Consider the following 22,921-nt stretch of genomic DNA (forward strand, 5'->3'; position numbering starts at 1 on the left):
TCAGCCTTGGAAAAAGGCTTCTGGCTATCCACACGATCAATACCTCTCATCTTACACACCTCTATCAGGTCACCTCTCATCCTCCGTCGCTTCAAGGAGAAAAGGCCAAGTTCACTCAACCTATTCTCATAAGGCATGCTTTCCAATCCAGGCAACATCCTTGTAAATCTTCTCTGCACTCTCTCTATAGTATCCACATTCTTCCTGTAGTGAGGTGACCAGAACTGAACACAGTACTCCAAGTGGGGTCTAACCAAGGTCTTATATAGCTTTAACATTAGCGTATAGCTTTAACGTTATACGTCCATCAGTGCTTTCCCTGTGGGTCTGTTTATCACATGAATCCTTCCACCATTTCTCATTGAACACCCAGGGAAGAGAATGAAGATACCTCAACAATTGTCCTGCATCTACTTTCCATCCCAACGTTAAAATATGGGTGGAATGAATGACTGAGTGAGTAAACACTCTGTCCTTGAAGAGATAGTTCAGCTTGCACTGTATGTGAGAGGGCTACGGTGCATGTGCTGAGGGCTGAAATGTGCGTTCTGTGGCTGCAGTACACATGATAGGGGTAGCAGTGTATACTTAGGGGATTGTACTGCACACGTTGGGGATTGCCCTCAGGTCCCCTTACCAAAGGAGAAGAAAATTCAGCTTATACTAGACATTTAGGGATCAGGTTTCTGTTGACTTCGAATGTATTCATCAAAATTGAAATAAGTAAATAAATTAGAAAATAAATAGCATCCCCACCACACCCCAAACTCCCTCAAAAAAGCAATTAACCCCAAAATTTGAAGCATCAGTCTGGAGATTGTAGTCCATTGTATAGCAAGTGAATGGCAGAGACGGTTCAGGTTCAGGCCCCATGATCTTTCCATTGTGGTATGTGAGAAATTAGAGGGCATGGAGCAATCTGCACCCTACTTCACCCAGCTTATAGTTTACTCATTCGTTATATGCCATGAGCGATCATGGTCTTCTGCAGAAGTGGTTTGCCATTGTCGCCTTCTGGCCGGTGTCTTTACAAGACACGTCACCCCCAGCCATTATCAATACTCTTCACAGATTGTCTGCCTGGTGTCAGTGGTCACATAATCTGGACTTGTGATATACACCAGCTGGTCATATGACCATCCACCACCTCCTCCCATATTTTCACATGACCCTGATCGGGGGCTAAGCAGGTGCTACACCTTGCCCAAGGGTGACCTGCAGGCTAGCAGAGGAAAGGAGTGCCTTACACCTCCTTTGGTAGAGACATATCTCCACCCCGCCACCAAGCTCAAATAGTACAAAAGAGTAAATGTGAGTGGCAGAGTGTCAGGGATTGAGAAGGGTTGTCTGCGGAGTCTCTGTGGGTGGAAGTTAGGAACAGAAGGGGTCAATAACTCTACTGGGTGTTTTTATAGACCACCCAATAGTAACAGGGACATCGAGGAGCAGATAGGGAGACAGATTCTGGAAAGGTGTAATGATAACAGGGTAGTCATGGTGGGAGATTTTAATCTCCCAAATATAGATTGGCATCTCCTTAGACCGAGGGGTTTAGATGGGGTGGAGTTTGTTAGGTGTGTTCAGGAAGGTTTCTTGACACAATATGTAGATAAGCCTACAGGAGGAGAGGCTGTACTTGATCTGGTATTGGGAAATGAACCTGGTCAGGTGTCAAGTCTCTCAGTGGGAGAGCATTTTGGAGATGGTGATCACAATGCTAACTCCTTTACCATAGCATTGGAGAGAGATAGGAACAGACAAGTTAGGAATGCATTTGATTGGAGTAAGGGGAAATATAAGGCTATCAGGCAGGAACTTGGAAGCATAATTTGAGAACAGACGTTCTCAGGGAAATGTACGGAAGAAATGTGGCAAATGTTCAGGGGATATTTCCGTGGAGTTCTGCATAGGTATGTTCCAATGAGACAAGGAAAGGCTGGTAGTGTACAGGAACCATTGTGTACAAAGGCTGTTGTAAATCTAGTCAAGAAGAAAAGAAGACCTCACAAAAGGTTCAAAAAATGAGGTAATGATGGAGATCTAGAAAATTATAAGGCTAGCAGGAAGGAGCTTAAGAAAGAAATTAAGAAAGCCAGAAGGGGCCATGAGAAGGACTTGGCAGACAGAATTAAGGAAAACCCTAAGGCATTCGACAAATATATGAAGAGCAAGAGGATAAGATGTGAGCGAATAGGACCAATCAAGTGTGACAGTGGAAAAGTGTGTATGGAACAGGGGGAGATAGCAGAGGTACCTAATGACTACTTTGCTTCAGTATTCACTATGGAAAAGGATCTTGGTGATTGTAGTGATGACTTACAGCAGACTGAAAAGCTTGAGCATGTAGATATTAAGAAAGAGGATGTGCTGGAGCTTTTGGAAAGCATCAAGTTGGATAAGTCACCGGATGAGATGTACTCCAGGCTACTGTGGGAAGTGAGGGAGGAGATTGCTGAGCCTCTGGCGATGATCTTTGCCAGAGGTTCCGGAGGATTGGAAGGTTGCAGATGTTGTTCCATTATTCAAGAAAGGGAGTAGAGATAGCCCAGGAAATTATAGACCAGTTACTTCAGTGGTTGGTAAGTTGATGGAGAAGATCCTGACAGGCAGGATTTATGAACATTTGGAGAGGCATAATATGATTACATGGCTTTGTGAAAGGTCGTGCCTTACGAACCTGACTGAATTTTTTGAGGATATGACTAAACACATTGATGAAGGTAGAGCAGTAGATGTAGTGTATATGGATTTCAGCAAGGCATTTGACAAGGCACCCCATGCAAGGCTTATTGAGAAAGTAAGGAGGCATGGGATCCAAGGGGACATTGCTTTGTGGATCCAGAACTGGCTTGCCCACAGAAGGCAAAGAGTGGTTGTAGATGGGTCATATTCTGCATGGAGGTCGGTCACCAGTGGTGTGCCTCAGGGATCTGTTCTGGGACCCCTACTCTTCGTGATTTTTACAAATAATCTGGATGAGGAAGTAGAGGGATGGGTTAGTAAATTTGCTGATGACACAAAGGATGGGGATGTTATGGATAGTGTGGAGGGCTGTCAGAAGTTACAGCGGGACATTGATAGGATGCAAAACTGGGCTAAGAAGTGGCAGATAGAGTTTAACCCTGATAAGTGTGTGGTGGTTCATTCTGGTAGGTCAAATATGATGGCAGAATATAGTATTAATATTGGCAGTGTGGAGGATCAGAGAGATCTTGGGGTTCGAGTCCATAGGACACTCAAAGCTGCTGCACAGGTTGACTCTGCGGTTAAGAACGCATACGGTGCATTGGCCTTCATTAATCATGGGATTGAGTTTAGGAGCCGAGAGGTAATGTTACAGCTATATAGGACCCTGGCCAGACCCCACTTGGAGTATTGTACTCAGTTCTGGTCACCTCACTACAGGAAGGATATGGAAACCATAGAAAGGGTGCAGAGGAGATTTACAAGAATGTTGGCTGGATTGGGGAGCATGCCTTATGGGAATAGGTTGAGTGAATTTGGCCTTTTTTCCTTGGAGCGGCGGAGGATGAGAGGTGACCTGACAGAGGTGATAGACCTGATAAGATGATGGGAGGCATTGATCGTGTGGATAGTCAGAAGCTTTTTCCAGGGCTGAAATGGCTAGCACGAAAGGGCACAGTTTTAAGGTGTTTGGAAGTAGGTACAGAGGAAGAGTCGGGGTAAGTTTTTTTTACGCAGAGAGTGGTGAGTGCGTGGAATGGGCTGCTGGCGAAGGTGGTAGAGGCGGATACAATAGGGGCTTTTAGGAGACTCCTGGACACACAAATGGAGCTCAGAAAAGTAGAGGGCTATGGGTAACCCTAGGTAATTTCTAAGGTAAGGACACGTTCGGCACAGCTCTGTGGGCCAAAGGGCCTGTATTGTGCTGTAGGTTTTCTATGTTTCTATGTCAGTCTAACATCTCACCTGAAAGTTGGCACCATTGACAGTACTGTGTTCAAGTTAAAAGTTCAAAGTAAATTTATTATCAAAGTACACATATGTCACCATGTACAACAATTCATTTTCTTGTGAGCATACTCAATAAATCCAATAACCATTATAGAATCATTGAAAGACCTCACCAACAGGGCAACAAACTAGTGTGCAAAAGACAATGAACTGTGCAAATACATACATACATACATACATAAATAAATAAATAGAAAGATAGATTTAGATTTTAGATTAGATTATGAGGACACACAGTCCTCTTTTATTGTCTTTTTAGTAATGCGTGCATTAAGAAATGATACAATTTGTTCCTCCAGAATGATATCACAGAAACACAAGACAAACCAACACTTAAAAAAAACTGAGGAAAAACCACATAATTATAACATATAGTTACAACAGTGCAAGCAATACCGTAATTTGATAGAAGAACAGACTATGGGCACAGTATTAAAAAAAAAAAATCTCAAAGTCTCTCGAAAGTCCCACCATCTCACGCAGACGGTTGAAGGAAGAAAACTCTCCCTGCCATGAGCTTCCAGCGCCGCAAACTTGCCGATGCAGCATCCTGGAAGCACCCGACCACAGTCCGACTCCGAGTCCGTCCGAAAACTTCGAGCCTCCGAACAGCTCTCCGACACCGAGCACCATCTCTGCCGAGCACTTCGACCCCAGCCCCGGCAACAGGCAATAGGCAAAGCCGAGGATTTGGGGCCTTCCCCTCCAGAGATTCTCGATCGCACAGTAGCAGCAGCAGCGAAGCAGGCATTTCAGAAGTTTCTCCAGATGTTCCTCCGTGCTTCTCACGGCTGCCTCCATCAAATCAGGATTGTGCACGGCATCCTACTTCACAAATATGATATCAATTCGGAGCGGTCGCGTGCTGCATCGCGCCGCCTTCTCCTCCCCTCTTAGATAGATAAATATATAAGTAGATAGATAAATAAGCAATAAGTATCAATAACATGAGATGAAGAGTCATTGGAAGTGAGTCCATCGGTTGTGGGAAGATTTCAGTGATGGGGTGAGTAAAGTTATCCCTTCTGGTTTAAGAGCCTGATGGTTGTGGGGTAATAACTGTTCTTGAACCTGATAGTGTGAGGCCTGAGGCTCCTGCACCTTCTTCCTGATGGCAGCAACATGAAGAAAGTATGTCCTGGATGGTGGAATTATCTTATATAATACAAAAACAGAATATACTAGAAATACTCAGTCTTGCCCATATGGGAAAAGAAAGAGAGTCAAGGACCCTTTGACAGAACGCAGTTCTGAAATGTTACATGACATGGAACATCAGCTCTGTTTCTCTTCCCACAGATGAATATTTCCAGTGTTTTTGCCTTTACCTTAGACTTGCAGCATCTGCAGTTTTAATTTTTAATTTCACTGCATTCCCTCATTACTTCAACCTGTTGTGCTCCATCTTGTAAAAATTGTGTATAATATATATACAATTTACGTTTTTATGTGAATGCTGCTTATCTGCTGTTATTTGCCTGTAATGCTGCTACAAGTAAGCTTTTCATTGGACTTGTGCACACAACAGTCAACTTGACTTTGACTCTGACTCCTGTTCGGTGTGCACAGATTTCTGCGGCGGAATCATGAGCCAATGAGTTTTGATTTGGGGACAAAAGAGACGCTAATGCTGCAATCAAAGGAACACCGGGAGAGTTCATTGGGTCAAGAAGCATCTGTGGAGGTAAAAAGGTGAAGGCTGATGTTTCAGGGCAAGACCCTGCATCAGGGCTGAGAGGGAAGAGGAAAGATTGCCACTGGATAGTCGTTCTGGTGGGGTTGGAGGAGAGGGTGGGTGGTGTTGGGATAGAAGGTGATGGGTGGAACCGAACAGGAGGGGACAATGAGGAGATGGAACCAGATGGGAAGAGGGGATAGGGCAGAGGGAGAAGGAAACTAGGTGGACAGATGGCTGTGATTTGGAGGAGAGAGCTGGGGTGTGAGTTACCTGAAAATGGAAAATTCAATGTTCATACCGTTGGGAAGTAAACTATCCAAGTGGGCTATGAGACGTTCTTCTATTTTGTGTTTGACCTTTCCATAGCGATAAAGAAGTCTGTACAGGCAAGTCAGTGAGACTGGGAAATGACATGCAACTGGAAACTGGAGATGGCAAGAGCAGCAAAGTTCAAAGAACATTGTGTTATCAAAGTATGTATACAAATGTACAAACAGACTCTTCTTAGGATTCCAGCCGGGTCGAGGTATCGCTTATAATCGACGTTTCGATGACAAACTCTGCCATCTTCATTGAAATGGCGGTTATAATCGATACCCGTACCTGGCTGGAAGCCCAAAAAGAGTTTATTTGCCATATACGCTGGGAAAGCACCAGAGCCTTTTTTAAAGTATGTATACTATATACAACCTTGAGATTTGCCTCCTTGCAGGCAGCCATGAAACAAAGAACCCCAATAGAACCCATTAAAAACAAAAAAAAATCCGTCAAACACTGAGTGTGCAGAGACAGAGGGAAACAAATCGTGCAAACAATAAAAGCAAGTACATTCAGAACTGAAGTTCACAACGCCAGCATCACTGCAGCCCATCTAGACGTCCACTAGTTGCAGGCCACAGCCTCAGTCCAACACAGATTCGAACAAACCCGGCAGAGCAGCGAGCTGAACCAGCCCGTCTCTTGTTTTGACCCTGACACCCTAACCATTTCAATCTGGCCCTGTGCTTAAGTCGTCCAAACCTCTGGTCATTCCTCTGCAACCTTAGGACATGTAATATCTGTCCCGTCACTTTCCCCTCCATGAGGAATCTCAACAAACAGAGGTTTATCTATACCTCTTCCAACCTGGTCTACTTCCAACGTTATCTACTACATTCAGTGTTCCCACCGCAGCCTCCTCTAACGGGTGAAACCAAGCATTAACCAGGCAACTCTTTCATGAAGCCCATTTGTCACCCTAAACATTACACCCATTGCCATTAAATGCTCTATGTGCAATCTACAAATTGCACTGAGCAACTTGTCAAGGTTTCTTCCCACAAACCTGCATTTCTGAAGGATTGAGGCAAGGAGATCAATGGAGTCAGATTCCCCTGAAAGCTGTCCTTCCGGAAGAGGCTATATTGTGAGCAGTGAATGCAGTAGACCGGTTTGGAAGAGGTGTAGGTGAACCTCTGCCTGTTTAGGTCCCTCATGAATGGAGAAGTGAAGGAACAAATATTACATCTCCCCTATGGTTGCAGACAGAAGCGCCAGGGGATGGAAAGGGATGAGTGGACAATGTTCAGGGTTCAAAGTGACTAAGACAACTGCACTGCTCTAAAGAGCGCTCTATGAGTAGTGAATCTGTGGAATGCTCTGCCACAGACTGTAGTAGAAACCAAGTCTGTGGGTATGTTTAAAGCAGAGGTTGATAGATTTCTGATCGGTCAGGGCATTGATGGATTTGGCAAAAAGGCAGCTGTATGGGGTTGAGTGGGATCCGAGATGAGTCATGATGAAACGGTGGAGCAGACTCTAAGGGTTGAATGGCCTATGTCTTATGGCCTTCTGGTCTAAAGGGAGTATTTTAGAAGTGGTTCTAGAAAGGAGGATAAAGGTTGCAGCAGTCCAGGAATTGCACTGGACTCAATTAAGAAAACTGTCAGTGACAGTAGAGAGGAATCCATAGTTGAGGAGCAAGATGTTATTGGTAGCACTGGAGAAGCATTGTGCAAACAATTTCAGCCGGGCTGAACAGGACAGTGATAGCTGGATTACAACTGTCTCGAAGAGGGTTGGACATTGATTCCCTTAGCCTCTCTGTTCCAAAGGAAAGAAAAAAAATCTTTCCAATCTTTCCTCATCATTCTACTGTACCAGTGATGCCTCCCTCGCTGGTGCTCTAAACGGCTTTTATGCACGCTTCAAGACAAAAGTGAGCAGCCACTCTCTGTAACAGCAGTGGCCGTGAGAAGGGTCCTGCAGAAAGTCAACCCCCAGGCCGAGTTCTCGGGGAATGTGCACACTCACTCACTGTCACCTTCACAGACATCTTCAACACTTCACTCATCCAGGGTACTGTCCCCACGTGCTTCAAATCAGCCACCATCGTCCCTGTACCAAAGAATTCTACACTTTCAGAACTAAATGACTACTAAACGACCCAGTGGTACTGATGCCAATCATCTAGAAGTGGTTTGAATGGCTGGTAATGACACAGATGCTTACCGACAGAACCATTCCACAACTGATGCCATAGAATCTGTCAGTCACCCAGCCCTGACACACCTAGAAAACAAGGACACATGTCAGAATGCAGTTTCTGGATTTCAGTTCGGCATTCAACACTATTGTCCCACAGACCTTGGTGAACAAACTCCTACTCCTTGGTCTAAATACACCACCGTGCATCTGAACGTGGGGCTTCCTAACCAACAAACCTCAGATAGTCAGGATGCACAACTGTTCCTCCTTCCCCATCATCCTCAAAACAGGTGGCCCCTCAGGACTGTGTGCTGAGCCTGTTGCTGTACACTCTGCTCACACATCTGGCTGCATGGCCAAACACCCGAGTAATCACTTTGCCAAAGTTTGCCAATGGCACGACAGTGGTGGGGCTCGTCACCAACATTGATGAGACAACCTACAGAGAGGAGGTGGAAGAGCTCGAGACCTGGGGTCAGGCAAATAACCTCTTCCTTAATGTCAACAAGACAAACAAGATGGTTATCGGCTTCAGGAGAACTTGCACCACTCACGCCCCTCTTACGCGGCAGTGGAAACTGCAAGCAGTTTCAAACTCCCGGGAGTGCACATCACACACGTGGTCTCAGAACAGGAAAGCTCACCAATGCCTCTACTTTCTGAGGAGGCTGGAGAGAGCTGGACTATACCCATGTATACTCACATCCTTCTGTGGATTGGTAGTGGAGAGCATCCTAACAAGCTGCATCACTGCACGGTATGGAATCTGCACTGTGGCGAACAGGACAGCTCCACACCAGGTCATCAAAACTGCCCAGTGCATCACTGGCACCAGCTTACCCACTATCAAGAACACATACACAGAAAGGTGCCACAAAGGACCAGTAACATCATGAAGGACCCCACCCACCCGCCCTGCTCATGGACTGTTTGTCCCACTCCCATCAGGGAGGAGGCTAGGTAGCATCCATGCCAAGACCATCAGACTCAAGAGCAATTACTGTCCCCAAGCAGTAAGGCTGATCAACACCTCCACTCACTAACTCTGCCACTAACTTACCACTTATTGTCACTACCCCTCAACCATCAGGCTCCTGAATAAATGAGGATAACTACACTCACTTGCCCCATCACTGAGATGCTCCTACAACCAATTATCTCACTTTAAGGACATTTTATCTCATTATCTTATGTTCTTGTTATTTTTACTATTAAATTTGCATTTGCACACCTTGTTGTCTTCTGCACTCTGGTTGATCTTTCATTGATCCTGTCAAAGTTACTATTCTGTAGATTTGCTGAGTATGCCCACAGGAAAATGAATTTCAGGGTTGTATATAGTGACGTATATGTACTTTAATAATAAAATTTACTTTAAACTTTATTATTTCCCATCGTTCACCTTATGAGTAGCCTAGCGTCATTTTATGGACATACAATCAATGTATATGAGCTATCTTAAGTATTTATATTTATTTAGTGTTTTATTACTATTATTATTGGTTTCTTTACCTTTGTTTTATTTTTGTGCTGCATCGGATCCAGAGTAACAATTACTTTGTTCTCCTTACATTTGTCTACAGGAAATGACAAAAAACAATCTTGGATTTCTTGAATTAAAATTCCAGTCTTGGCCTCATCCTCATAAATTTTGTCTGTATCTTTTCGATTACTATTACGTGCTGTGCTATGTTCGACTCTTGTAGTGTAGTGGCTATATGTACACAATGGCCTTCCTAGTCTTTTGTACAGTTCTACCAGGCCTTCCTGTTCTTGTATTCCCATGCCTTGACTGATAGAGATAAGATCTCATCGAACTCCCAATGTAGAAAAAAATGAAGCAGGAGTTTTTCAGCGAAAAGCTCTGGGGAGGATAAACAGCCAGAAGGAGAAATCTGGGCAAAATGAGAATTTTGGAGAATAGGCACCTCTTTGATAAGGGGAGCTCATGGGCAAATAATGGAACTCAAAGACAGAGATGACAGATTTAAGCTGAAGGTTCATAGTGCAAGTGGATAACAAAATGACACTGCGGTGTGTGCTGAGGACCAGTCATGGACGGTATTGAAGTCACAGCTAACGATGAGATTGAAGGAGGGATGAGGTCAGAGGACAGTTAATGGGGGAAGAAGATCTGGAGGAGTGTTCCCTCCCTGTTTCTACAACCTTGTATCATTGTCATCATTTCTCCAGTTGTTATATGTGTTCTGATAAAGCCATCTCTCATTTCAGCGCTGTTAATGTGTCTTCCCCTTTTCCTCGATTTGGGTATTCTCCTCCGTTAAGGTTGACCAGACCCTTGACCATAATAATGCCCCCCTTGTCCACACCTCTCAAGCCTCCAGTTCCCACATTCATTTGATGTTGTTCCACCATTTCCATGAGCCACAGTTTGACTGTGTCATGAAACACCTCATCCCCTCCTCTTCCAACATTCCAAAGCGACCATTCCTGTGGTGATGACTTGCTGAACTCTTCCATCACTCCGCTCACAACCCATCCCCTTCCCTTTTATATAACAATTGTCCCTTTGCCCTTCTCACCACTGGGGTTCCCAAACACTTCTCTCAGAGGATGTGTTTCTTTCAGTTCATTATCCATATTCAGTGCGTAAGATGAATATATTTGGGGAAATGCAGATTGGGTAACACTTTGTAGAACTTCTTCGTCATACAGTTTCTGTAAATACGAACCAAGCTTCTATCATAATTTTCTTCCTTGTATTCACTTTAATCTCACAGTCCTTAGGCTCATACACTTCTCCAAGAATTCAACGTCAGCACAGAGAACAGGGCCTCATCTTTTGATTGGCGGCATTATGGCTTCAACTGTTGCCACAGAATTCTGCAACTTCATATCATGATTCCGCTTTTCATTTATACTCCTCTCTAATTCCAGATTTTCTTTCCTTTACCCGTTGCCCCATTGTTCACGGTCAAAGAGGGTAGTCAATTTGCAACAAAGAATGAGAATTGTCTTTGAATTCCTTCTGCCTTTCACCTTCACACAGGACTTCATTTTGGTTCTTTCCTTCATATTGCTTGCTTTTAAAGATGGAATCAGGCCCTTTGGCCCTTTCAGTCGGCGCTGAACATCAGGCACCCATTTTTATACTAATCCTAGCCTGATTCATTGTGTGTTCCCCATCTTACTCATCAACACTCCCCAGATTCTCCAACTCATCTGCGCCAGGGGCAATTTATAATTCACAATGGCCAACTAACCTGCCCACTTGCATATTTTTGCGATGTGGGAAGACACCGGAGCATTCAGAAGAAATCCGCATAGCTACAGGAAGAACGTGCAAACTCCTCACAGACAGCACCCAGGCTCAGGATTGAACCAGGATCTCTGGAGTTCTGAGGCAGCAGATTTATTTGCTGCACCAAAGCATTTGCTCCAAACCTGACACATCTCAAACTTTTTCTCAGTTCTGGAACAAGCTAATCAGCCTGAAAGATTAATCTAGTTTCTTAAATTTCTTCTCTACAGGGCGTGCCAACTATTCCCAGCAACTTCTGGTTTCATTCTGGAAGGGTACAAATCACAGAGCATTTCCTGCACTACTAAAGGAACTGTTCCTGGAAGTTCTTCATCTACAAGGCGCATTGGGATTTTACATCACAAAAAAAATATGAAGTTATTTTAGAGAGGTCCTCCCCAGTGTGCTGGCCAATATTTATCCCTCAATTATTGGCAATAAAACAGTTGGCTTAGCCATGGTTATGCTATCATTTGTGGGATCTTGCTGTGCTAAAATTGATTTTAAGGGAGCTTGCTGTGTATTTCCTACATTCTAAATGACCAAGATTCAGCTATAAAACATTTTGGGAAGTCATAAAGCATGAAAGGTACAAGAGAGATACAAGCATTTCCTTTCTTTAAAAAATATTTGCATTGTGTACCAAAGCCCTAACACCACAGTCCCATGACTCTCCCAGTAAGTTTGGCAGTGCATTTGCCAACTGAACCAAAGCAGCTCAGGACCAACAGCAAGGCATCATTCAAACTCCCTCAGTTCCATCACTGGCTGTTGTATCTATCATGATTCCCTCTGTCTATGTTGCTGATAACCACGTATTACTGCGTCTATTGTAAGGCCCACAGTGACTATAGCTCTGTTACAAAGCACGCAGCTCAGCCATCCATTGTTGATAGTCAGCTGAGTGGCAATGTTATTTCTTTTCCCCAACACAGTGTAATGAAAGCTGATTTGAGAGAGAGGGCAGGTTGAGTCAGAATCCAGCTCACGTGAGTGGAGGATGATTAGTTCTGTGCTTCTCGCAGCTGCCGTCAGTAGCTTGGAGTCAGAACCCATGGGAATATCTCCATGGCAACTTGCTGTCAGTCAGTCTCTGTTCATGATGTAAATTATTTTCGAATTTTATTAGCGCAAATTTTTAGAAAAAAAAATACGGAGTAAGGCTTGTTTCTCGCTGGCAAAGTCCATGTGTCAGAAATGATTTGAAAAATTTAAATTGTTGTTTTATTGTTTTAGAGAACGTTTCAAAGCTCGTGCAGTGCACTCAGTGTTATGCAAATTTGGTGGAAATGTGCATTGCAAATGTCAAAATACTGAAATTGTTGAGCAATCTTTATTCCTAAGATATGTACCAGGGATAATTTTACATATTTTACACCTGCAACTGCAATATAAGCAACTTTTTTTCTCTGATGGTGCAGGTCTAGTTTATAATTTTTTGTATATATAAAAAAACTCCATGCAGTATTCTCAGATTGACTTCAGTGATCAGATTTACTCCCCACCCCCGAGACTTTCATCTGATTTCAAGCTGATGTCCTTAATAATTTTTTTTTTTGCCCTCAACCCTCTCAGAAGCTGGTGTGCAATTTCCAAAACCCTCTTCGCAGTGACTGCTGATTGTGGACAAGCCAATGTTCACAACAGGCTACGCTGGTCCTGAGTTCTCCACCTACATCTGGCAGGAATCTCTACACGTGGCCATGAACTGGAAGTTTAATTCCAGTCGCCGAAAGCCAATGTAGAATTAAATCACTTCTAAAAATTCAGCACCTTTTCTCAAAGCTCTTCACCATCAACTAAATTGTCTTTTGAACTGTATGTAGTCAGTGCTCTATGTGGAGGCAGGAAGGGGCAACAGCCATTCTGTGTATAGTACAATCCACATAGGCAACAATGGGGTAAGGAGATTCTAATCTGGGTTGAGGGATAAACACTGGCCCGAGCACGTGGGAGAATGAATTTGCTCTTCATTAAAATAATGCCATGGCACCTTCTGCCTGCCCTTGGGAAGCCGGTTCCACATCGGATTCAAAAGACAGTACATTTGACAGGCAATACTCTTTACAGTGCTGCACTGGATTATTTTTGCAAAGTATTGGAATGGAATTACAGTTTATAACCTTCTCACTCAAACCTGAATGTGTTACCGTTCATCTACACCTGGTCAGTGTCAATTGCAGAACCATTAGAAGTTCTTTTGACCTTGCGCAATGATGTGAAACTTATGATAGCCCAGTTTCAGTGAGAATAAATTGCGAATTCACCATTGCCCATTTCGCTCAGAACTGCCTTTAATCATGTTCCCGGGAATGAAAGAGTTAACAATGAGGAGCATTTGACGGCTCTGGGCCTGTACTCGCTGGAGTTTAGAAGAATGAGGGGAGATCTCATTGAAACCTACTGAATATTGAAAGGCCTAGATAGCGTGGAGATATGTTTCCAATAACTGGAAAGTGTAGGACCAGAGAACACACCCTCAGGAAAAAAGGAGGTCCCTTTAGAACAGATTAGGAGGAAATTCATTAGCTAGGTAGTGCTGAGTCTTTGGAATTCATTGCTACAGATGGTTGTGGAGGCAACAAAGTTGATGGAAGAAAGCAGGAGAATGGGTTTGAAGGGCAACAAAATCATCATAGATTTGAGCAGATTTGATGGGCTGAATGGCTCCTTTGCCTTATGGTCTTATGTCTAATAACACTGCAACTGTGGTCAATAAACAGCACAAAGTATTGATTTGTAGGTTATGAGCTCTGTGTGATGGTTGGGGTGGTGCACTGTGAATTCTGTACATAAATCTTCTCTAATGCTGCAAAGAGGAACATTCTGCCAGCAATGTGCAACCCTTTACAAGTCTGCCTTTTGAAATAGAAAGGTGACTTGCATCTTTGTATCTGCTTTCTTGGGTAGACTATCAGTGTGACAATGACTGGCAGTTTTCTTCATTTTGGCAGTGTTAGGTGCACAGTTACCTCATCTGGCTTTTCCCTCAAATGGCAAACTCAAAGCCAGCAAGAAGCCGTAGGCTGATGGGAGATCTGATAGAGGTTTATAAGATTCTGAAAAACATAGATAGAATGGACAGAAAGTATCTGTTTCCCAAGGTTGAAATGTCTAATAACGAAGAGCATACATTGAAGGCAAGAGAGGTTTAGGTACAAGGGATTTGTGAGGGCTAAGTTTTTTACTCAGAGGGATGGGTGCCTGGAATGTGCTGACTGGTATGGTGGTAGAGGCAAATACATTAGAGGCTTTTAAGAGATGTTTGGATTGCCACATAGATGTAAGGAAGAGGGAGGGATGTGGACATTGTGTAGGTAGGAGGAATTAGTGTTTGGGTGTTCTTGATTTGCTTTTTAGCTGGTTCGGCACAACTCTGGGCTGAATGGCCTGTACCTGTGCTATACTCTTCTATGTTCTAATAGCCAAGTCTAGAAGCATCAGTAGTCTGGATAGAGATGGGTGACATAATGCAGGTAAGTGGATGGAAAGGACTCAAAGATGCTGGAGGTCCTCCTGAGAGACTGAGTTTGGTGTTTTTACCCTGTCTGTGACTCCAAAACCACAGCAATGATTCTTAAGCGCCCTCTGAAATGGCCTAATCAGCAATCAGGAGAAGGGTATTGAAGGAAGAGTAATTAAACACTGAGCTTGCTACCAATGTCACACCCCATGAATGAAACAAAAGGAACCTCAGCCTGGGGTCAATAAATGGCACAGTGTTCCTGGTACCAACCTCAGCTTTCTTCTGAGCTAGATAATCCTAGCTGGCAGTAGCTGTGCTATGGTTTGTCAGCATAAGGAGGGAGAAACCAGCCAGGCTTCCCCACACCAGTAACATCTTACAGAAAACCTTTCTACTCAGCAATGACAGAAAGGCAAGTTTGTGTTGAACAATGAGTCACCCGATGCCAACGGCTAGGGCTCACAAATGTAGAGCGGCTGAGCTACTGGAAGGATGGTTGAGCAGCAAGGCAGTGAGGAGTCATCGGCTTCTGGAGGGGAGGGGGGTGTGGTGGGAGGTTTGGCCCCGAACAATTGGCAGCTGAGGAGCAGAACTCCAGGGCCAGCAGGTTCCAATCAGGCTGACTGTCAGTCTGTTCTTCAACAATACTCGCATTACTAGCCATATAAGGTAAAATATGGGGACTGACTCCATCACCAAATGGAGTACTTTTAAATACTTGGACTGCCGAGCATGCAGCAGAGGCTCGTTCAATAAAATAACCAAGCAGGCAAGCCAAAGCTCCAGTGAAGATCTGCTGGGACAGACATAGAACCACTGCGAGAAGCTTTGTTTCTTTGTGAGAAGCTTCTTTCTTACAAACCTTCTGTTAACCGTTTATCGTCCAAAGGCAATTAGCAGTTAAGACCATAACCATAAGAGATAGGAGCAGGATTAAGCCATTTGGCCCATCCAATCTGCTCTGTCATTTCATCATGGTTGATCCATTTCCCTCTCAGCCCCAGTCTCTTGCCTTCTCCCCATATCACTTCATGCCCTGACTAATGAATTCCACAGATTCACCACTCTCAGGCTAAAAAAATTACTCTTCATCTCTGTTCGAAATGGACATCTCTCTATCTTGAGGCAGTGTCCTCTCATCTTAAACTCCCCCACTATAGGAAACATCCTCTCCACATCCACTCTATCAAGGCCTTTCAATATTCAATAGTTTCAATGAGATTCCCCCCTCACTCCTCTGAATTCCAGTGAATACAGACCCAGAGCCGTCAAACACTCCTCATATAATAAGCCTTTCAATCCCAGAATCATTTCTGTGAACCCTCTCCAATGTGAGCAAATCCTTTCTTAGATAAAGCACCCAGAACTGCTGACAATACTCCAAGTAAGGCCGTACCAGTGCCTTATAAAGCCTCAGCATTATATCCTTGCTTTTATATTCTAGTCCTCTTGAAATGAATGCTAACACAGCATTTATCTTCCTCACCACCGACTCACTCAACCTGCATATTAATCCTTAGGGAACGCTGCACAAGAAATTCTAAGTCACCTTGCACCTCAGATTTTTGGATTTTCTCTCCATTTAAAAAAATAGTCAACCCTTTCATTTTCTTCTACCAAAGTACGTGAACATAGACTTCCTGACATTGTATTCCGTCTGCCACTTTTTTGCCCATTCTTCTAATCTGTCTAAGTCCTTCTGCAAACTCTCTTCTTCCTCAACACTACCTGTCCCTCCAACTATCTTTGTACTGTCTGGCCACAAAGCCATCAATTTCATCATCCAAATAATTAACATATCATTATAATTTCATAACGTATCATAATGACTGTTATCCAAATCATTAACATAAAAAGAAGCGGCCCCAAAACAGACTCCTGTGGAACACCACTAGTCTCAGGCAGCCAGCCAGAAAAGGCTCCGTTTATTCCCACTCTTTGCCTCTTGCTGATCAGCCAATGCTCTATCCATACTAGTATCTTTCCTTAAATTGTTAAGTGGCCTCATGTGTGGCATCTTGTCAAAGTCCTTCTGAAAATCCGACTACACAACATTCAGCTTTGTCAATACTACTTGTTTTGTTTTTCAAAGTATTCTAACAGATTTGTCAGGCAAGACTTTCCTTTAAGGAAACCATGCTGACTTTGGCCTGTTTTATTATGTGCCTCCAAGTACCCTGAAACCACATCCTTAGCAATTGACTTGCAACATCTTCCCAACCACTGAGGTCAGACTAACAGGCCTATAATTTCCTTTCTTCTGCCTCATTCCCTTCTTGAAGAGCGGGGTGACATTTGCAATTTTCCAGTCCTCAGGAAACATGCCAGAGTCTAGTAATTCTTGAATGATCATTACTAATGCCTCCACAATCTCTTTAGCCACTCATTTCAGAACCCTGGAATGTAGAGCATCTGGTCCAGGTGACTCATCTACTTTCAGAGCTTTCTGTTTCCCAAGAACCTTCTCTCTAGTAATGTCAACTTCATTCACTTCTGCCCCCTGACACCCCTGAACCTCTGGCATACTGCTAGTGTCTTCCACAGAGAAGAACAATATAAGATGTTTGTTCAATTTGTCTGCAATTTCTTTGTACCCCATTACTACCTCTCCAGCATCATTTTTCAGCAGTCTGATATCTACTCTCACTTCTCTTTTGCACCTTGTACATTTGAAGAAACTTCTGGTATCCTCTTTATTATCATTGGCAAGCTTACCTTCATTTTCCAGCCTTTATGACATTTTAGTAGCCTTCTGTTGGTTTCTAAAAGCTTCCCAATCCTCTAACTTCACACTAATTTTGCGCTATTATGTGTCCTGTCTTTCGCTTTTATAGTGCCTTTGACTTCTCTTGTCAGCCATGGTTGCATCATCCTGCCTTTCTAATACTCCTTCTTCTTTGGGATGTATCTAGACTGTGTGCCTTCCAAATTGCTCCCAGAAACTCCAGCCATTGCTGCTCTGCCATCACCCCTGCTAGTGTTCCCTTCCAATCAATTTTGGCCATTTCCTCCCTCGTGCATCTGTAATCCCTTTTCTCCACTGTAATCTTAATAAGTCTGACTTTAACTTTTCTTTCTCAAATTGCAGGCTAAATTATATCATATTACGGTATATCACTAAATCCTAAGGGTTCCTTTAGCTTAAGCTCTCTAATCATTTCTGGTTCATTGCACAACACCTAATCCAGAATATCTGATGCCCTAGTGGGCTCAATCACGAGCTGCTCTAAAAAGCCATCTCATGGGCAGTCTACAAATTTCCTGTCTTGGGATCCAAAATCAACCTGAATCTACCTGTATAGTGAAATCACCCATGACTATTGTAATATTTCCCTTTTGACATGCATTTTCTATCTCCCATTGTAACTTGTAGACTACATCTTTGCTACTGTTTGGAGGTCTGTCTATAACTCCCATCTGAGCCTTTTCACCCTTGCAGTTTCTTAGCTCTACCCACAACAATTCTACATCCTCCAATCCTATGTCACCCCTTTCTAAAGATTTGATTTCATTTTTACCAACAGAGCCACCCCAACACCTCTGCCTACCTGCCTGTCCTTTCAGTACAATGTGCATCCTTGGATGTTAAGCTCCCAGCTATAATCTTCTTTCAGCTATAATTCAGTAATGCCCACAACATCATACATGCCAATCCGTAATTGCACTACAAGTTCATCTACCTTATTCCGTGTACTGTGTCCATTTAAATACAATACCTTCAGTCCTCTATTCATCATCCTTGTTGATTTTCTCCCTCTTTTACACTGCAACTCATCCCGTTGACTGCATTTCTGCCCTATCAGCAGCCTCTCCTTGTCAGCAGTCTCACCTACACGCCGCCTCTGTTTGTAAACCAACGATCCCATCCTCACCACTCCGAATCCCATCCTCCTGCCATATTAGTTTACACCCTCCTGAACAAATATAGCAGACTTGCCCTCAAGGATATTGGTCCCCTTGGGTTCAGGTATAGCACGCCCCTTTTGTACAGGTCATACCTTCCCCAGAAGAGATCCCAAAGACCCAGAAATATGAACTGCTGCCCCCTGCACCATTTCCTCAGCCACGCATTCATCTGACATATCATCCTATTCTTACCCTCACCGTCACAGGGCACAGGCAGTAATCCAGAGATTACTACCCTGGAGGTCCTGCTTTCAGCTTTCTACCTAGCTCACTAAAATCTCCCTTCAGGACCCCCTCACCTTTCCTACCATGTCATTGGTGCCAATATGTACAAAGACTTCTGGCTGCTCACCCTCCCCCTTTAGAAGCCGTGGACCTCATCTGAGACGTCCCTGACCCTGGCACCTTGGAGGCAACATACCATCCAGTTGTCACTAGCATGTCCACAGAATCTTGTCTCTATTCCTTGAATTATAGAATCTCCTATCACAACTGCAGTCCTCTTCACCTCCTCTGAACCATAGTGTCAGACTCAGTGCCAGAGACCCAGCTGCTGTGACTCCTCCCGTTCGGCCGAACCCCTCACCCATATTCAAAGTGGTCTACTTATTATTGAAGAGAACAGACACAGAGGTACTCTGCACCGGCTGCTCGTCTCCCTTCCTTCTCCTGACAGGCACCCCGTTATCTACCTCCTTCAATCTAGGGGTGATTATCTCCCTGTAGTTCCTATCACTTCCTCAGTCTCCCGCATGAACCGAAGGTCGCTGAGCTGCAGCTCCAATTCCTTAACACCTTCTCTGAGGAGCTGAAGCTCGGTGCACCCAGCGCAGACGTGGTTATCCGGGAGGCAAGAGGTCTCCCAGAATTCCTACGTCTCACACACAGTACAAACAGAGCCCTTGGAGTCATTCTCCCTGCCAGAACTGTGCCTTAACAGATGAGGAATGAAGAGTAAAGAAGGTGAAGAAACTTACCAGATGTTCACCTCACCTAAGCTTGATCCTGATGAACCCATTCATACAATGCTTGCCCCTGCTTTATTTTTATTCACCCTTTCTAACAAATCCCGTTCGCTGATAGGGCACGGTCCAACTCCTGATTGACCGGCCTTAGATCATTACTGATAAATAAAACAGAAAATTATGGAACTACTCAGCAGGTCAGGTAGCATCTGTGCAGAGAGAAGCAGAGCTGACATTTAAAGTTGATCACCTTTTGTCAAAAACTATTTGAATATTAGTGTCAGTTATTTTATATTACCAAATTATGTTAAGGTGCATGATGTTTGTAGATTCATCTTGCATCCAGCCTCAATGCCCACAGATCCCAGGCCAGATGTAACATATGTTTTTCCTCTCTAATCGCCCTGTTTCTAATCTCGCCTCTTTCTCTTCCTTTAAGAAGTTCTTTAAAATCTTTGATCCCATCCGCTCTAATATATCCCCATGTGGCTCAGTTCCTGGCTTTATTTAATAAACTATCAGACAACATCTTGAGACCCTTTTCTATGTTAGAAATGATGGATAAACACAAATAGAGCAATGGGTAGTAAACTTACTAAAATAGTGATCAAGAAGGTCAGTTAATAATCTAAAGACTTGGAACTTACATCATGCAAAATGTGGAACTGTGAATTAAAATTAGGTTAATTCAATAATCTAGAATAAAATCATGACAATGGAACTGCTACGTTATTGCTCAACAATGACCCTTTGGGAAAAGGAATCTGCTGCCCATGCAGAAATTGAGCACTGTGCATTCACCTCAGCAAAGGAAACAGTCTACGTTTTCATGCAGTGAGACCTGGGCAACTTTTATGCTTCCCACATGGTTCAATGGCTCCATTTAATATCGGAGAATGTATACAGTACATTCTTGCTCTTCATAGTCATCCACAAAAGCAGAAGAGAACTCCGAAGAATGAATGACAGGAAAAGCTTTAGAACCCCAAAGCCCCCTCTATCCCCTCCCACACACAAGCAGCAGCAAAGCATCAGCCCTCCCCCCCACTTATTTCAGCAAAAAGCATCAGCACCCACCGCCCACCAAGCAAGCAATAGCAAAGCTCCCAAAGAGAGGCAATGATCTGCAGTACAACAAAAACGATTCTTCACCCACCTTTTTTCTCTCTCTCACTCTCACTCTCACTCTCACTCTCACTCTGTCTCCCTCCCTCTGTCTCCCTCTCTCTCCCTCTCTCTGTCTCTCTCTCTCTCTCTGTCTCCCTCTCTCTCTCTCCCTCCCTCCCTCTCTCCCTCCCTCGCTCGCTCTCTCTCTCTGTCTCTCTCTCTCCCTCCCTCACTCTCTCTCTCTCTCTCTCACTCACTCTCACTCTCACTCTCACTCTCACTCTCACTCTGTCTCCCTCCCTCTCTCTCCCTCTCTCTCTCTCTCTCTGTCTCTCTCTCTCTCTGTCTCCCTCTCTCTCTCTCCCTCCCTCCCTCTCTCCCTCCCTCGCTCGCTCTCTCTCTCTGTCTCTCTCTCTCCCTCCCTCACTCTCTCTCTCTCTCTCTGTCTCCCTCTCTCCCTCCCTCCCTCCCTCGCTCTCTCTCTGTCTCTCTCTCTCTCTCTCTGTCTCCCTCCCGCTCTCTCTCTCCCTCCCTCCCTCTTTCTCTCTCCCTCTCTCTCTGTATCTCCCTCTCTCTGTCTCTCTCCTCTCTCTCTCTCTGTCTCTCACTCACTCACTCACTCACTCACTCACACTAACAAGGGACAGAGAGGTGTCCCATGCACCCCAAGAATCATTTTATGTAAAAGGTGAAGCATGTATCTTTGTCGTTCAGCAGAATTATAATTACTATATATTCCACATCAACATTCCTGGGTTCATCTTAGACCAGAAGAGTCACTGGGCTTGCTGTATGTCCACAGTAGCTACAAGTACAGGTCAGAATTTCAGTATCCCCCAGCAAGCTACTCACCTGAAACCCTTCAGCCTCCCCATTACTGATAAAACACACCTCACGAATGTAAAGGAATATGCTCTACTTATTTGAATGACTACAGCTCCAATAAGACCCAAAGAAATTATCATTATCCAGATCAAAACAGCCAATTGATTGGCTTCTCATCACAATTTCTCATCTGCAAAATGCACTATACTTGCTCCCCTGTGGCTATTACTACATATATACACACACAGAGTAGCTAGAGTTCCTCAGAATTTTGCACAGTAGTGTAATAATTTTATGTATTGCACTGTACTGCTGCCACACAAAAAAAGCAAATTTCATGACACATGTGAGTGATGATAAACCTGATTCTGCTATGGGTCTCTATTGTGGACTGAGAGTGGGAAGCCAACAGGGAGAGGGGAATCAGAATCACATTTATTATCACTGGCATGTGACGTGAAATTTGTTAACTTAGCAGCTGCAGTTCAATGCAATACATAATCTAGCAGAGAGAGAGAAAAAAATAATAAATAAAATAAAACATAATAAATAAACAAGTAAATCAATTATGTATATTGAATAATTATTTAAAAATGTGCTAAAACAGAAATATTATATATTAAGAAAAGTGAGGTAGTGTCCAAAGCTTCAATGTCCATTTAGGAATCGGATGGCAGAGGGGAAGAAACTGTTCCTGAATCGCTGAGTGTGTGCCTTCAGGCTTCTGTATCTCCTTCCTAATGGTAACAGTGAGAAAAGGGCATGCCCTGGGTGCTGGAGGTCTTTAATAATGGACACTGCCTTTCTGAGACACCGCTCCCTAAAGATATCCTGGGAACTTTGTATGCTAGTGCCCAAGATGGAGCTGACTCGATTTACAACCTTCTGCAGGTTTTTTCGGTCCTGTGCAGTAGCCCCTCCATACCAGACAGTGATGCAGCCTGTCAGAATGTTCTCCATGATACAACTATAGAAGTTTTTAAGTGTACTTGTTGACGTGCCAAATCGCTTCAACTCCTAATGAAGTATAGCCGCTGTCTTGCCTTCTTTATAACTACATCACTGTGCTGGGACCAGAATAGATCCTCAGAGATCTTGACACCCAGGAACTTGAAGCTGCTCCCTCTCTCCACTTCTGATCCCTCTATGTGTTCCTTCGTCTTACTCTTCCAGAAGTCCACAATCAGCTCTTTCGTCTTACTGACGTTGAGTGCCAGGTTGTTGCTGCGGCACCACTCCACTAGTTGGCATATCTCACTCCTGTACGCCCT

General features: G+C 43.9%; 1 long non-coding RNA gene across 4 annotated transcripts in view; it reads right to left on the reverse strand.

The window, feature by feature from the left end:
* LOC134359639 (uncharacterized) overlaps positions 1 to 22,921 on the reverse strand; it is a 135,436-nt gene that overhangs the window by 33,735 nt on the left and 78,780 nt on the right. Inside the window, exon 2 of one of the 4 annotated variants that reach the window (XR_010021157.1) lies at positions 8,144 to 8,203. The exons of the other annotated variants lie outside the window; for them this stretch is intronic. This is a non-coding gene — a long non-coding RNA (uncharacterized LOC134359639). The remainder of the gene's footprint in view (positions 1 to 8,143; positions 8,204 to 22,921) is intronic. 4 annotated transcript variants of the gene reach the window in all.

Source organism: Mobula hypostoma, chromosome 21 (assembly GCF_963921235.1).
Source record: "Mobula hypostoma chromosome 21, sMobHyp1.1, whole genome shotgun sequence".
In the NCBI taxonomy this organism is placed as follows: Eukaryota; Metazoa; Chordata; class Chondrichthyes; order Myliobatiformes; family Myliobatidae; genus Mobula; species Mobula hypostoma.